General features: G+C 38.2%; 1 protein-coding gene and 1 long non-coding RNA gene across 2 annotated transcripts in view; both read left to right on the top strand.

Annotated features, from left to right (window-relative positions):
* MOB2 (MOB kinase activator 2) overlaps positions 1-15,351 on the top strand; it is a 108,965-nt gene that overhangs the window by 12,332 nt on the left and 81,282 nt on the right. The gene's annotated exons all lie outside the window — the stretch shown is intronic.
* LOC111930705 (uncharacterized) lies at positions 4,155-11,508 on the top strand. Its single transcript, XR_002865274.2, has 3 exons — positions 4,155-4,320; positions 5,510-5,582; positions 6,039-11,508. It is a non-coding gene; the product is annotated as an uncharacterized LOC111930705 (long non-coding RNA).

Raw genomic sequence — 15,351 nt, forward strand, 5'->3', positions numbered from 1 at the left:
TTTAATCTCATTTTGTTGGTTGTTTTTTTTTACGCCAGTTTTTTGGAGCTCAGTAGTAAAATGACAACGTGAGTTTCGCAGCAGGCACTCAAACCTTCAAAGAAAGAATGAGTTCTCCAATATGCTCGTGTTACAAAATCAAACCCAGAAGAGCTTCAGGTTTGCTGGGCTTCAGTAAATACTTTTTCTGCTTCATAATGTGGAAAAGCAACAGCAAGGTCAAAAATGAGAGGGAGAATAAGGCAAAAGTGGGTTTAAAGACAATTGACTTGCCAGCATGCTTTGACAATAAAGAACAATTTTGGTGTATTGCATAATACTAAAAGGTCGAAATAATAATAAATAGGAAGAATTTTTGTATTCATCCTGCAGTTGAGCTGCGGATTTAAATTCTATGATTCACTAAGGTAAATAATACAGTTCGGTAAAGATAACATTAGCGAGAGTGCTAGCAAGGATAATGCTGGTTTTCAGTCCATGCATCAAAGTTGAGCAGTCAGTCAGGAAGGAATTTCTCGTGGGATATGGTGTTGGGCAATTAGCTGCATTTCCAGAGATTTATTGGGTCTTCTGAATTGTTACGGTGTTGACTATTATCAGAATGGAGCACTGCTCTGGGTAGGCTGTTGTTTTGCATTATGATAGTTCTGATATTCAGAGGTAGATACTCAGAACATACTTGCTTAACAGCACAGTAAACCCTAATCTTTTGTTTGCAAATACCTCCCCTTTTCATGTACAGGAAGCTGAAATGCTTAACAAAAATCTGATTACTACAGAGGGACAAGAATGTACCTCCCTTCTAAAATACCTCTTGTAACACTCATTTCCAATATCTATTTCTTTTTACAAAAGTACTAAATGTACTGGTGTTTGAGTTTGGAAAAAAAGCTGGTGTTTGAGTTTGGAAAACCTAAAGTACTCATGGAATGCATTTCCTAATGATTTTTAAGTCATAGACTAGTTGTATGTTTTCACTTCCAAGATGTCTGACAGAAAGTTTAAGAAATTGATACCTCTTTTTCATTGTTTTAAGTTAATACCTTTTTGACTACAGTCAATTTTTTTCAGATTTATTATCCATGAAGTCAGCTGTCTTGTTAGCATATTTCACTCTTGCATTTGTTTAGGGACTCTGAATTATGGTATGTTGTTCTGAAGGGTAACATAAGTCACTCTTTTGCTGGTATTTGTTGTTCAGTGTTGAAATGTCACCTTTGGGACTCTGACTGTCATTCAACAAATGTTAATCTTTCTAGTAACTTTTAATCATCTTGATAATGCAATGATAATGAAAAAGAAGATGGAAATGATTATTAGGGGAGAAGATTTAAAATTCTATGGACTTTAAAGTATTCCAGGATATTTATACTGAATCATGGTGGTGCTCTTGCTTTTATTTCTAGTTTTCCAGAGGTGAAAATATACCATCTTTTCTTTCATCCCTAGAAGGAGGTAAATAATAAGGTAGGATCTGTTTTAACATCATCAAGAATAGAATGCAGACTTGGAAATGAGACCACTTGTTTGGTTATGAGTTGTATTATTGATCTCCTGTTGTTTCTCTATATTGAACTTGCTTGTTTTTCTTATGATAGGTCTTTTTCAAAGACAAGTATCTACTTGTGTTTTCAGAGAAGCCAGATGGCTTCACTGGCCTTGGTGGTCTTGAATCTGCAGTGAACAGTTTAAATACTTGAAACTTGCTTATTCCTCTTGGTTATTCTGAGCTTAAGCTTTTTAAATTTATATAAACTTCTGTCACAATCTGAAGAATTGTTTTCAGTTTGGTAATTTTTTGTGATTAAAACAAAATAATGCACTACAATATTAAAGTTTAAGCCAGGTCACTAATTATAATCCTTCAGTAGGAATTACTTTAGCATCTGGTAATAGGAAATAAAAAGATTGTAGACTGAAGGTGCTTTCCCTAAATGTAATTGCCATTTAAAATTATGTAAATGTCAAACTGAAGCTTCTTCCAACAGAATGCTTAGGGTGAGGATCTGTGATAAGAAGAATAATGATTGGGGTTTTTCTTCCTCATTAGAGGAGTGCTTTCCCTGTTGATGGGGTTTTGTTGGTGTTGTGTGTGCACAAGAAGGATCTTAGTATGTGTTCTAAACACACTTTGTATTTCTCATTTCTGTTAGTTCCATGGCACTGCCTTAATATGCCTGCCTTTATTTTTGTAGTATAATTAGAGGAGAAAAGTCTTGATCAGGAGACATCCAAACACTAAGTATGTGGAAGAAAAAGATATTCTGCTGGGTATTTCAAAGACTAATACATAACCAAACCAGTTCAAGTATCTGATCGGTTAAATACTGCCTATGATTTGTTGGTATCATGCTGAGAATAAAACAGGTATGTGTAGTGACTGGAAGCAACCCTCTTATATTCCTTGGATATTTTTGCACTTTTGGCTTATGAAACCCTGTCTTCCTTCTTTAGTAGGTTTTTAATCAAATTGTTATGAAAATATCGTGTACAGGTTATTGCACATGTAGATTTCTCAAGAATTCGCATTGATTTAGCTAACTGTTCAAAAGATAACTGAAGTATGTATTGCAGTGTCCAACATTTGAGTCTTGTACCTCTGCACTGCCTGGTGAGATTCCATTTCCTTTAAAATAGAATTTGACTCATTCAGGTATTACATTCTCCAGAATATCTTGGAGAAGATTAAGTCCTGTATCATCTAAAGAATGACTTTGTCCTATGCCAATGGAGCAGACAAGGCTGTAGCAACTCTTATGAGCCTTTATTATGGAAAAATTTTACAAGTGCTGTCTCTTTTGTCCTCTTTTCTTTAGAAGGTATAGCTTTTACCAAAATAAAACAGAGAAGAAGTTGCTGATAAATTCTTTGGATAATTGTGAAAGTAGCTCACATCTGAGAGTGGAAGGAAAACAAAAAAAAAAAACCAGTTGAACATGTAGTGCTTGCTTCCTGAGATGCACGATGGCAGCAACCAACATTTGTAGCCTCTCTGACAGACTTCAGTGGGTTACACCTTGTCCAAAGAAAAGCTGTCTGTAATTTTAGCACAGCTGTGCCAAAGCAGGAGGTTCCCTTTCTATAGGGGAGGATTGTTGCTTTCTATTGCTCCAGTTTCTCCTTCCACTAAGTCTACTCAGGGCAGCATTTCTCTTACTACACCTTGCAATAGTAATAATAAACAGAGCTGACATAAGCACAAACTAGGAATGTTTCTGAAGACCGATTATCATAAAAAAGCTCCAAAGTAATGATGTTGCTGTTTTACATTGGTCCATGTTAGACTACAGTTGTGACTGTTCTCAGTGTTTTGGGTGCTGTTGTAAATAAATTTGTGTTCAAAAAACTGGAATGATTGTCCATATGCCCCAGTGGCCTCTGCTTGCTTTAATTTTCACTACTGTGACTACGAGGGAGATATTTTTACCCAGTATCTGACAAGTGAATACAAATGTCTTCTGTATGTGTCATTGCCACAGTTTTTTTTGTCATAGCTTGATATTATGAGAACAAAAGAAAGCTGGGGACCCTAGTGAGAATGTTAGAGAGGGATTAACAGAGCCTTGTAGCTATGGAGTTAAGCTGGGCTTCTGTTTTCTCTGCCAGTGACATCTTGATTTATGCATACTGGGGATGTTTTTAAACACAGAAGCAATAGGAAATAAGACAGTTTGCTTCTAGCTTGTGTTTCCGGCAGGGCTGCTTGGCTTTGCCTTCCCGTTAGACAAGAGTATTCAGAGGATAATTTTTTTGTTCCATACTCTTGTCGCTGTTTATTTGTTTGCTGGTTATGTAAAGCTCTCGGCTTGAATTTGTTCTCCCCTTACCCAAATATTCCTTGAAGATGTAAGTTGGGAATGTGCATACCAAAAAAAAAAAAAACAAAATCCCTTGTGCACATCCTGTTTTCAGATAGTGTTATTTCCTTCAGTGTGGTGCTTCTACTGAGAATATGGCTTCACATGGATATCTGCTGTGTGTGACTCCAGAGGAGAGAAGTGCACAGCACATGGTGTAAGAGATGAGCAAGGTCGTTTTAACTTATGCATGGAACAGTCGTTTTTTAAGTAGCATTTTGTATACTACAGGTATCTAAGTAGTCTAAATTGCACTTCAGGATTTGGGTTTATTGGGGTTTTGTTTGTTTTTCTCAGGGTTCATAGTAGGAAAAATGTAGTCAGTGTGGTAGCAGTTTGACTACTCAGGCTGTCATTGTGGAGCAGGGTACCCGCAGATGAACTCGCAAGCACTGAAAGCAGTAGTCTGGAACAGGAATATAAACTTCTCCCTTGACTTACTTCAAAGGTGCAGATTGCTGAGGTAAGCAAGCCTGCAAAATTGAGATGGATTAGCCGTAAAGTAAGCATTAACTACTGTGAAAACAAGCCTTCCTCCATTGCCAAGCACTTCTGAGTGGCCTGTTGCTGGTCACTTGCTAAAAGGTGATATAATTTGCAATTCTAATAGTGTGACACCGTTTTCCTGCTATGCTGAAGGATTTCAACATATATGAATATATTTCTAGCGAGCATAATTTTGCTTATGGGTTTCATCTAAAAGCAGAATGATTGACGGAATTTTATTTTTATTACAAAGACAGAAGCTTTTAGAATGTATCAAAGGAGTTTTACTAGAAAGATGATGGATTTTAACCTCAAGGCCTGTCTCAGTGGTCTTTGGTATTAAATTGCTAATACAAGGTACTGATTAGGATCTTCCCATTCAATGCAATCATATTGCTTCATCTTTTGTAGGCTTCTGTAAAACAACCTCTTAAGCTAATGTAGTTACAATGCTGATAAAAAGTAAAATATGCCTTCATCTTTGTAAAAAAGCACATGAGTGTAGAAGCTTCCCTGGTACTTTAAGTGCTCTGAAACAGTAAGACTAATTTTTGCTACCGAGAATTTAACCATAATATTGCAGTATTGGTTTTATCAGTAAGTCCTTGCATGATGTTTGTCATCCATTTCTAATACCATATCTAGACTTTGTATTGTACCACACAGAAACTGTGCTATCTCTTGTGGTTTTGAGCCATGATAAAATATAGATGATAATTTTTTATTTTAGCAGTATTAGAGGCTGAATAATAAAAAGTGAAATTTGCAGCATGTAGGTTTTTAATTTCATTTTTTTTCCTATTAGAATTCTCCTCCAGTTCTCCTATTGTGACAATATTTTGCATCATTATACAGAATAAATGGTTCTAATGTTTGTTTTGTCATATAACTAATCAATTTTGGTTTGGAAAGTTCCTCTCCCTAATTCCTATCTTTAAACTCTTTGTTATGATTCTAATTAGTAGGTATTAGCATATGTATCAAAATGCAGAATGTGCGAGTACTATTTGGAAAATTAAATGCTAGGTTTAGCTCATCATTTTGTATCATTGAGCTTTATTTTGAACAAAACATTAGCACACTGAAGTATGAAAAGTATAAAATTATAGCATAAAATCAACATCAATAAAAAACTGTCTTGTGTACATGGCTTTTCCCTCTCTTAGTATCCATGCAGCTGGGCAGAAAAAGAACCATCTAACAAATGTGTTGATATTCTTCATGACTGCGACTGGAGAGGTAAATGTGGAATTCTCAATATGGAGTTGAAAATATAAAAACATTAAATTGTTTTTATAATATTGAGAAGTGGGAAATGGGATGGATCACTTGGAGGAGGAGGAGAATTTTCCTCGCCAGGCAAAACAAGCATATTTTTGTTTTGCCATTTACAATAATGGACCACCCAGCACAAATGCTGGTATCACCATGCCTGCCATAGTCACAGCCATGGACTGGAAGATCCTTGGCCCAGGAGCTCTGGCTACACCAGGAATTGTGCCCAATCACTTCTACTGTGATCCTTCCTCTATTTTTAAAACCTTCTCTTCTGGAAAAGATGGGAAGAGAGGTGAAAAAAGCTGTAGAGCTTCCTAATTTTTTTCAGATTTGGCATAAATATCTCATTTGGTATCTTGTTCTGCTCACTACAAATTACATAATTTTTAAATATATATGCTTTACTTTTCTCTCCAGAAGAGAGAAAACAACTGAAACAACTAAAGCTGAAGTAACAAATGAAGAATCTGTAAAGGTAACCTTGAAGATTTTCTGTGGAACTGAACTTCAGGTATAGTTTTACAAGGAGTAGTAGGTCTTTATAAAAAGCACCACAGTATCCTATAACAAAATTCTTGCTATCACAGAAAGACACTGCAATTTATGCCATAGTTCCCTGAGTGCTTTGGGTCTGCTGTGAGAAGTGTCCTCCTCTCACTGTTGGAGCTGTTTATTCCTTTCTTTGCCAGCTCAAGTGCTTGAGTGCTTGGGAATTGGATCCTGCTACTAGTGATGCAGCTTAAAACTAATGGAAAGAAAACAGCATTTTATTTCAGTTGGGATCAATTCCTGATCTGATTCACTGTACAGCTGCACAAGTACCTCTGCATGGGAGAGGCACAGAGGGAAGATTGGAGAGATAGAGGGGGGAGTGGGATCAATTGTAATGGTGGTAGTGACAGTTTGCTGGCTTGATGTATTAGTAGAACTGTGTTATTAGGTGCTATGGAAACTTGTTATGTGCTAGACAAGATGAAACCTTTTTTCTATAACCCAGGCTAAAATAATCCATTTTCAGTTAAGTAACATATCCTCTGAGAAATAATTTTTCCAGCGTCTATGAAGTTGTTCTTCACATTTGTTAAAACTGTGGAACCAGAAAAGTCACTGACGGAACATGCCTCTGTTTGGTGGGAGAAAAATAACTTCAAATCTGGTATCAAAGTGTAATCAGTCAGGATGACCAAGCTGGTAAGCAGAAGATTAGAGGGGCCAGGGCAGCTCCAGAAAGAAGCTGCAAGTTGGCTTGCTGGTTATGCTAATTGCTGGAGATTTCATGAGGGTATGTGGTGATGATTTGTATGTACATGTGTGATTTTTATGGGGTGGTAGGGAATGCTAATGTGGTTAATATGCTTCAACAGATGCTTTAGCACACTTTCCATAGATGTAGGTTTTGACTGAGGCTTAGCCTTTTTAACTTGACTATCACTGTTTGAAGAATAGTTTGTACATCAGTGTATTTTCTGCTAAAATTAGATTGGTTCTCTTTTATATGCAAGTTGCTTTGCCACAGCAAAGTGAATGCAAATTGGAGTCATTCTGTATAATTTCTTTTGTGTTTTGTCACCCTCTTTGGTAACAGCCAGCAAAAACCTCAACTCCAAGTTATGCCTGTCTCTTGCTATATTTTTCTTTTCTGCTGACGTAACGCTCGGTACTCTGGGATGCTGTGTATCCTGGGGACAGAGATGCGTTCCCTTTGTGGATAGTCACATGTAATCTTTTGGTAAAGGACTGACTTAGATAAACACTTTGCCAATTGCTGGGTGCAGCTGTTAGGTCTGAAATCCTGTTTATTGAATATGTGATTATAGAAGAATAATGGTAAATGTGCTCCCTCTCTTAGTGCCACAGATGGCAAACTCATGCTGGCCGGGGCACCAGAGGGAGGTTAGGAAGTAGGATGTGTATCACATACTGTCTATTGCCACATGCTCAGCCAGATGTTTTGGCATGTAAAAATCTAGTGTGTAACTTAAAAAAAAAAGGCACTTAAAATGAAATTGCATGAAGTTCTTGACTAAAATCAATTATAACAGAATGTTCTTAATTTGCTTTCGTTGCAAATTGTACTGTTTTGTGTGACTCACTGAAGATGACTAATTCTGTTCACCCTGAATTTACCTAGCTGCCATTCAGAGTACATTCCTTGTGACTCAGTTCATGCTTAAAATTTCTGATTTTGTGCACATTTTCCCAATAATATTTGTGCTTCTAGGATGCGAGGGGCAGTGACTTAATACACTTGTTACAGGACTAAGCACGCTGTGCTCAGGCACAGTGCTTTAGAGGTCTCCAGTGTATTGTGAAATGTAGCCATGTATGTTTATCAGGAGCAGCTGGTTTTGTTCTGTGGATGGATCCATTTGGAGGAAGGGGGACAGTGCTGGTGGCTTTTAGAGATTAGCTGGTGACAGTTCTGCTTGGGAAGCATATTAAGTTTTAGCGGAGCTACTGTAAGAGAGGGAGGAGCTGGAAAGGGACTGCACAAGCTCTACTGATCTTTTCGTATGAGAAGAAGCCTTCAGGATTTGGTTATTTGCCTGTGGGTCTAACTGCAGCCTTGATTAGAGGAATGTGGAACACTTGCTACTGAAATAAAGATCTGGCTGAGCTGGTACAGGTGACATTTGGACAGGGAAGGCCTAGATGAGGCATCAGAGCAGCTGTGTCCTTGTGCAGGCGAGAGGGAGACTGTCCAGTTTATTGGATCTTGTCAGATCATGGCAGTGCATGCTTCTTAAATCCCTCGGGGTAGGGAGGGAGTATTGAAGTAAGGATGGCTTATTTTAGGTAAACAGATTTAGACAGCAGTCCGTTTTCTTGTTCCTTTCCTGCTAAGAAATGTGGGGACATCTCACGAAAGGGTAGCGTTCAATCTTTGAAATGCTCACATCTGGTGTGTTTTGTGGGCAGGAGCTGCATGGCGGGTATGAGCTGGGCACAGGCCTGCAGCAGCCTGGTTAGTTTTGGTGCCTTTGTTTAATTCAGGAAGCGGTGGATGTGTGTTTGCTTTTAAAGCTATTCCTATTCTCATGCTTCCCTCATGCTTTTTCCTAAGTGGGTATCTATTAAATGTTGACAGTAAGGATTTGATGATTGTACTGCTTCCTTTTGTATTAAAGTGTAACTGTAAATTCTTTTCATAGTGAAAAAGCAATGGAAGACTTTGGGGTTTAACTCTTGGTTGCTAGAACTTCATGTATTTGGAGAAACAGAGGGGTTTTGTGGGGTGATCAGCACTCTTGTAGTATATTATAGTTATTGCTACATTCCGTCTACCTATTTTTAATATATGAAGCAAATGCCTTGCTCTCCAGCTATGCAAAAGAGACTTGAGAATAATGCCTTTCAAACAAGTGCTGTATTTTGTTTGATTATCTTTATCTTGGAAGGGACAGCCTTGGTGCTGCATGTCAGAGTGTAGTTCTTTACTGTCTCTTGCTGTGCTTGGAGAACTAGTTACACAGGAATGGATTCCTCTTTCTTGGAGAGGAAGGTCCCCTGTCTTTTGCAGCTTATACCTGGCTGATATAATACTGACTGATCTGAGAAGTGGGAGAATGATAGATAAATTTTGGAACTGAAAATAAGACACAAGATACAAATAAGTAAATAAAATCTCTTCAAAGGAAAACATGTAACATTTGAATTGCACAGAACAACTGAGTTATACATGAGAAAGAACTTGTTCTGTGCATATAGGCACATATATATGCATATAGGACTGTGACAGTCAACTTGATGTCCAGAGTGATAAAACTGGAGGTCGTAATCTTGTCTTTTAAGCTTTCAAGTAGTAAACTTTTCACTCCCTCAGAGTAGAGTCATATGAAAAAACCTGATTAAGGCTGTGGTGCCACTGAGAAAAAACATGATGTGATTTTCCCGAATCTGTTACGCCACTGGTAGAATATTGCTGCTTGATTAGTCTGTCATCTTTAGGAGGCTCTGAGATGTTTCACCAACAATTTGTGTCTGTATGCAGTGAGTGGGGGACAAGGACTTTGTGGGATGAGGGAGAAAGTTAATGAGAGCCAAAAAGATACAGGCATGTTGATAATAACAAAGTGATTGTCACTTTGGAAAACAGTAGTTATTCTATCACCTATGGCTGAGTAGTTCCAGATCTAAACATTAAACTTCGAAGTTTTGGAACTTGTTTGGAAGCGGGTTGTAGAAGACCAGTAAATGAAGAGGCTATAGAACTTGCATGCTTCTTTAATTTAACAAAACCTTCACTGAAAAACTTGAGAGAAATGTTTTGAATGAGTGATGTGTGTGGATTTGAGCACTTGGGAGAGATATGCTAAATCCAGCTCCCACCTGTTTCCTAAAATCAAGCCTTAAAAAGTTCTGTAGTTTAATTGTAAACTTAAAGTTGTTTTTTTTCCCCTCCTCACTGTAGTGCTTTACTCAGTGTAATTGGGAACATTTTACAATAGTAATGAACTTGGCAAGAGAAGAACCCTTTGCCTGCTGCCAGAGTAAAGCAAATAAACAAATAAGGAAAACAAAAGAAGATCCCTCCCTGTCCCCTTGGCGGGTTGCAGGAGCGGCTGGCACCGCTGGACATGCTGGCGGAAGGGTGGAATGTCCTGCCTTGCATTCCACGCAGATGGCCTGGACCCCAGCCACCCCAGCAGAGCAGAAAATACTGTGCTCTCAGCCATGCCACTTGTGATTTAATTGGAACTGAAGCTAACTTTAAAAAGCAGTGCATCATCAATTAGGACTGTTTTTATGTTCTTCCAGAAATTACACAACCGTTTTGCAAAGGAGAAGTTGAATTCTTCCATCAGACAAACATTAGTGGGAACTTCATCTTGAGGATAATATCTTTTCCTTTTCTGGTACCTTGCCACTCAGAAAAGCTCCGTATCCCATCTGAACAGAGCACAGGCATCACCTGAAGAGAGTAATTTTTCCGTAGTTGCATCCTCTGTTCTCAGCAAAATACTGGCTTTCTGCTTTCAAGGATAGTGACATAATGCTTCTGGGGTTGCAAATACCAGTGCAATTGCTCAGGAGCATTTGGGACTGCTTCCGGAGTGGTTTTTATATAAATATTGTCTCCTGATAAGTGAATAAATCTCATAGAACTCTTGCAGAAACTTAGGCTCTGAAATTCTGAACTAGGTTCTGAGTATTTTATGTATTAAGACTGATTGTAGTAGAAATGTGGTGGTTCTTGCAAGTCCCAGGCACTCACCTGAGCTTGTCTTTGTTTGCTGTCTGTAGCACCGATGACAATAACAGCTTCTTACCATTAATGAAATCTGCAGGTAGCAGGAGAGAGGAATGGTGCTCTTTTCCTGTAGCTTCCATACGGGTACTGTTTGGTTAGTCACCACTAAGGAAACAGACCCCTGTAACCTTAACTAAAGGATGCAGTAATGATGCCTTGTAGTTATTTATCAGGCAAAATCTGACACTGCTAGGGAAGTAGAACACCCTGTCCTTAATTGATGCTTTGTAGGTTTCTAGTAGGGAAAAATCTGTGATTAGTGTCACATGTTGTTTTCAAATCTGGAGATGGAATAGTTCATGTTTGTGGGATGAAATAATTTTAGGAAAAACATGGAAAAGTACTTCACCTAATTCTACAATGTAGTCTTTACACTGTGGAATGCAGGCTGGTAATTCAGTGCTTCCTGATGGTTGATAAGAAATTGTTCCTCACAAATGATGGAAGTATAAAAGCTGCTGTATTGATTTCTACTAAGTGTTTAATGACTGGGAGGACAGTGCTGTTTAGAAAACTAAGTCCAAGTAGTCCCTTTCCAGCAAAATATTTCAAGATTGCAATGCAAATCCATGTATTAGAATAACAAAGCACAAACCAGATTGTCTCACTCGAGGCCAATGAGTATTTAAGGCCAGTGCTATCTCAACAGTCATCCGAAGCTTTGTGAAGCAAGGAGGCACCCAATGTGCAGGAGTGCAGAGGGAGAGGTGAAACTCTAATATTGGTGGCCTTGCAGGTTTGTGCTGTGGACTACTGTATGGATTTGTGGAGATTGTGCAGCTGTGAAAGAACACAACTGCAAACTGGAAGTATTTCCTTGTGAAGAAAACAGCCAGCAGCTGTTGGATGAGTGTCTTTTGTTGCCCTACCAGAGTTTGAGCCAAGTTTTAGATTCACAACATGAATTTTTTCAAAAACTTTGTGTTGTACCAGAGCATTTTTCTGTGTAGGTGAGTTCATGGTAGTTACTTCTGCATTATTTTCACACTAAAAATGAAAAATCTCCTGAATCACAGTACATTGTAAGATTTGGTGTGTTGGTTTTCCAGTGTTTGTAATTCAAACCTCCAGCTCTTAACTTCCTACTGATAATATTTTACTGTTGGACAGTTTCTTTACTTCCCCATAAACATGGTTTAATGGTGCAGGTTTCATGCTAATGTTGGCTATGATTATGCTAGGCCTCCCATTTACTCTGAAATGTTTTTCCCTCAGCTAAACATTGCTTTCAGATACAAACAAGAGGACAAATTACTTGCAGCACCAGATAAGTGTGTACGTGGTTGTCTGAAAAATGCTTTCATTTTTTCATCAGTGTATATTTCATGATGTCTCTTGTTCTAGAATGTCCAAAGGCAATTACCAAAAACAAATCAATGCTGGATGATAATTGTAAGAGAAATGTACTGCTTGGAGCTGACTATTTAAATATCACCTTCTTGCTAACTAAAATTGGAGGGAAAGGATTACATTAGCCAGTGAAAAAGGACAACAATCCCTGTTTTTAACAAGCCATGTAGCTTTTTCCACTGTTCTCAGCATCCCTTGGTCAAGCTCAAGAGAGCAACCTGAAAGTTGAGAATTGCTATTTCTTCATTAGCCAGAGTCCTTCAGCAGAGTTTATAATGGTGTGCTGTGAGTTCTGCTAACCAGTGAATTTTAGGTTCTATTTACTTTAGAGTTTCTTGTTGATGATTAATCAGTCTTATTTATTGCCCCGGTTGGTTGGAGGAACATCTGTGCACCTATTCCACCACAGCTTTCCAAAGTCTGCATTTGGTTGTGATGAACATGTGCTACAAGCCTATCACAGAGACAAGAATGTGAAGTTATCTAGCTCTCCACCCTCTGAGTCCTTGAAGAACTGTTTCTGGTGAGGATGATAAAATACCTCTAAACTTGCTCCTCACAATTAAGTCTCTTTATATTTCCAGAGGGGGTGAGGGAAAGAATTTTGCTTTGTCCATATTGTTACAGTTCCTTGCTAGGAGAATTTACTAAGAGATGCCATGAACATGAAATAAAATTATTTGCTTAACAAGTGGAGCTGCTCTTGATGTGACTAACTGGATTTCAGATTTTCTTGCTGTCTCTACAGAGAGCTTGTTTAGGACTCCAACAGAGCTGCATTTTTATTTTGAATTTGGCTATTAGCACACCAGGTGACTTCAGGCACATTTCTTCAGCTCTCTTGTTTTTCACTTCCCATTTCTAAGAAGGCAGCTTTCAGAAAGTTACTGAAAACTGCTGATATTTTAAAGACTCACATACGGTGATAGCGTTGAGATACTTAGTCTGCATCTTGTTAAACTGTTGATAGGACTAAAGCATTGGTAAATATGATAAATATCAAAATAGCCTAAGGGACAAATGAACTTTTGTTTAGTTCTTTCCTCAAGATGACTTTATCCACAGAGACCCTGAAAATGCAGCATACCTGGAATATTAGGGAGTGGGTTGCCACCAGTAACTCCAGGCTGTGATTGAATTTCAGCATGTCTTCACTCCCTAGTGTAATACGGGGGTACATAGGTTGCAGCTGGTTTTCCACTGGTCAGTATGGATATAGTTATCTCTATGAGCTTTGCTCTCACTTGTTGACTTTGGAGAAACTTCGTAGCTTCTGCAGTGATTGCTAGCACAGCACCTCAGGGGTGGCTGATAACCTACATTTATTGCTGTAGGCCTGAAGAAAGAGCAGGAGTCAGAAAAATAACTTTAGTTTTCAGGTGCTAGAAAGAGTCTTGCAAATCACATCGAAAATGTTTAAAAATTGATATTCTGTGTACATTTCATACTCTTCAGGCTAACAGGGAAATTTTTGCTTGTGTAATAGCCTAATCTGCAGATTAGTTGTGCATAGTAATAAAGAATTAATGCACTCTTGGTTCCAGCTAAATGGAAAAATTAACAGCAAACCATTTGAAGAACCAGCCTTGAAAATTCTGTACCATTCAGATGTTTTTATGTGGGCTTCTGAAAAATTATACTTTGTAAATGGAATATTTTCCCTGAAATAGGAAAAAAAAAAAGTAGTATTTTTACTAAACTACGCTGTCTGAAATGCTTATATTTTACTGACTGGATAATAAGAAATAACTGCTGTGGTAGTCCATGAAATAAGTGATAGTGGTAGTGAGGACAATGTTTTGAAACAATAATTTCAATTCAGATTGGCTTGTTTATACATTTTTAAAAGTAAGCAAGAGTTGGCAATAGAGCTACTGTTGTATTTTGTTTCTAAGTTATCTGTGAAACACTACCAGGAATTTAAGATACATCTGGCATTACAATAAGTTGAATGACTTCTGGCAGCATTTACAATAAGAGACCTCTAAACAGTGTTTTGGGTACTTTACTTTTTAGTGTAGATAGATCTCCTACTTAGACCACATTTTCAAGGAAGCCTCTGAAAGGTGATGCAGCAGGTTTGTCAGACAGGCATGCTTTACCATCCTGGATAGGTTTATTTTGCCTAGAATATCCAGGCCTGAGTCAGAGGGAAGGAAATGTGACACTCTTGTGTCCTGTGGCTTCAGCTTAGATTTCCATCTACGTTGTTGCTCAGGCTTTGAGTTTCTTATTGTTGCTTTACTGTGGTAACATGATAACTATGAACACATTTTTTTACTAATAATTTTTCTGCAGAGGTCTGGGACGTGCTTGTCTAAGAAGAGGGCTGAACAGCAAACCTCATATTTAAAACTTGCTTGTCACTTGTGTTTAGTCATTGCCAGAAAACAGTGCCCTGATTTTCATTTTTAAAAAATCTTCCACTTTAACTTACCAGCTTTTAAATCTGTAATGCATTTGCCTGTTAGGTAATACTTGTTTTAAATATATTATTCATGACTGAACGTTTTCAAGGGTGATTTCCCTCTGCTGTGGACCACTGCATCTTCACAAACAGTTTTTGCAGTCCCTGAGAAGGAAACAATTTGCAAGATTCCATTATCTAAAGAAGTGATTTCCAACTGAGGAGTTTCTTTAAGAGGAAGGCCACCACTAATATTAAGGATCTGAAATACACATTAATCTCCTCCTGAACAGTAGATGAATTACCTTTCAGGTTTTTAATTTAATGCCATATTTCTGCTGTCAAGTAAGAATGCCACCTGATGTGCAAGGTGTTTCTCGTTGGGCTGTGAGATTTCTGTGAGAGGACCAAGACCTTTATGGAGGGGAAATGCTGCCCTCACTGCTGCCCTGGCTTTAAGCAGCTGCCCTAAACTGACAGGAGAAGTGTGTAGCTTCTTAAGTGTACCACAATGGTATTCCTCATAACCTTGGGAGGTGAATATTGTGTGTCCCAGAGAAGATGGAGGGTGTTGTGCTTTGGGTCCCTAAGTAACACATTTCCAAAGGAACATTGTGCAGCCTCTAGCAAATCGAGAAGATACGAGCTCATAGGAAGGATGCTGCTGCTTCTATTGCAAGTATAATTCTGGAAGTGTAATGATAATGAGAGGAAGTGGAGGA

This window comes from Cyanistes caeruleus, chromosome 6 (genome assembly GCF_971803275.1).
Source record: "Cyanistes caeruleus chromosome 6, bCyaCae1.hap1.1, whole genome shotgun sequence".
Taxonomy (NCBI): domain Eukaryota; kingdom Metazoa; phylum Chordata; class Aves; order Passeriformes; family Paridae; genus Cyanistes; species Cyanistes caeruleus.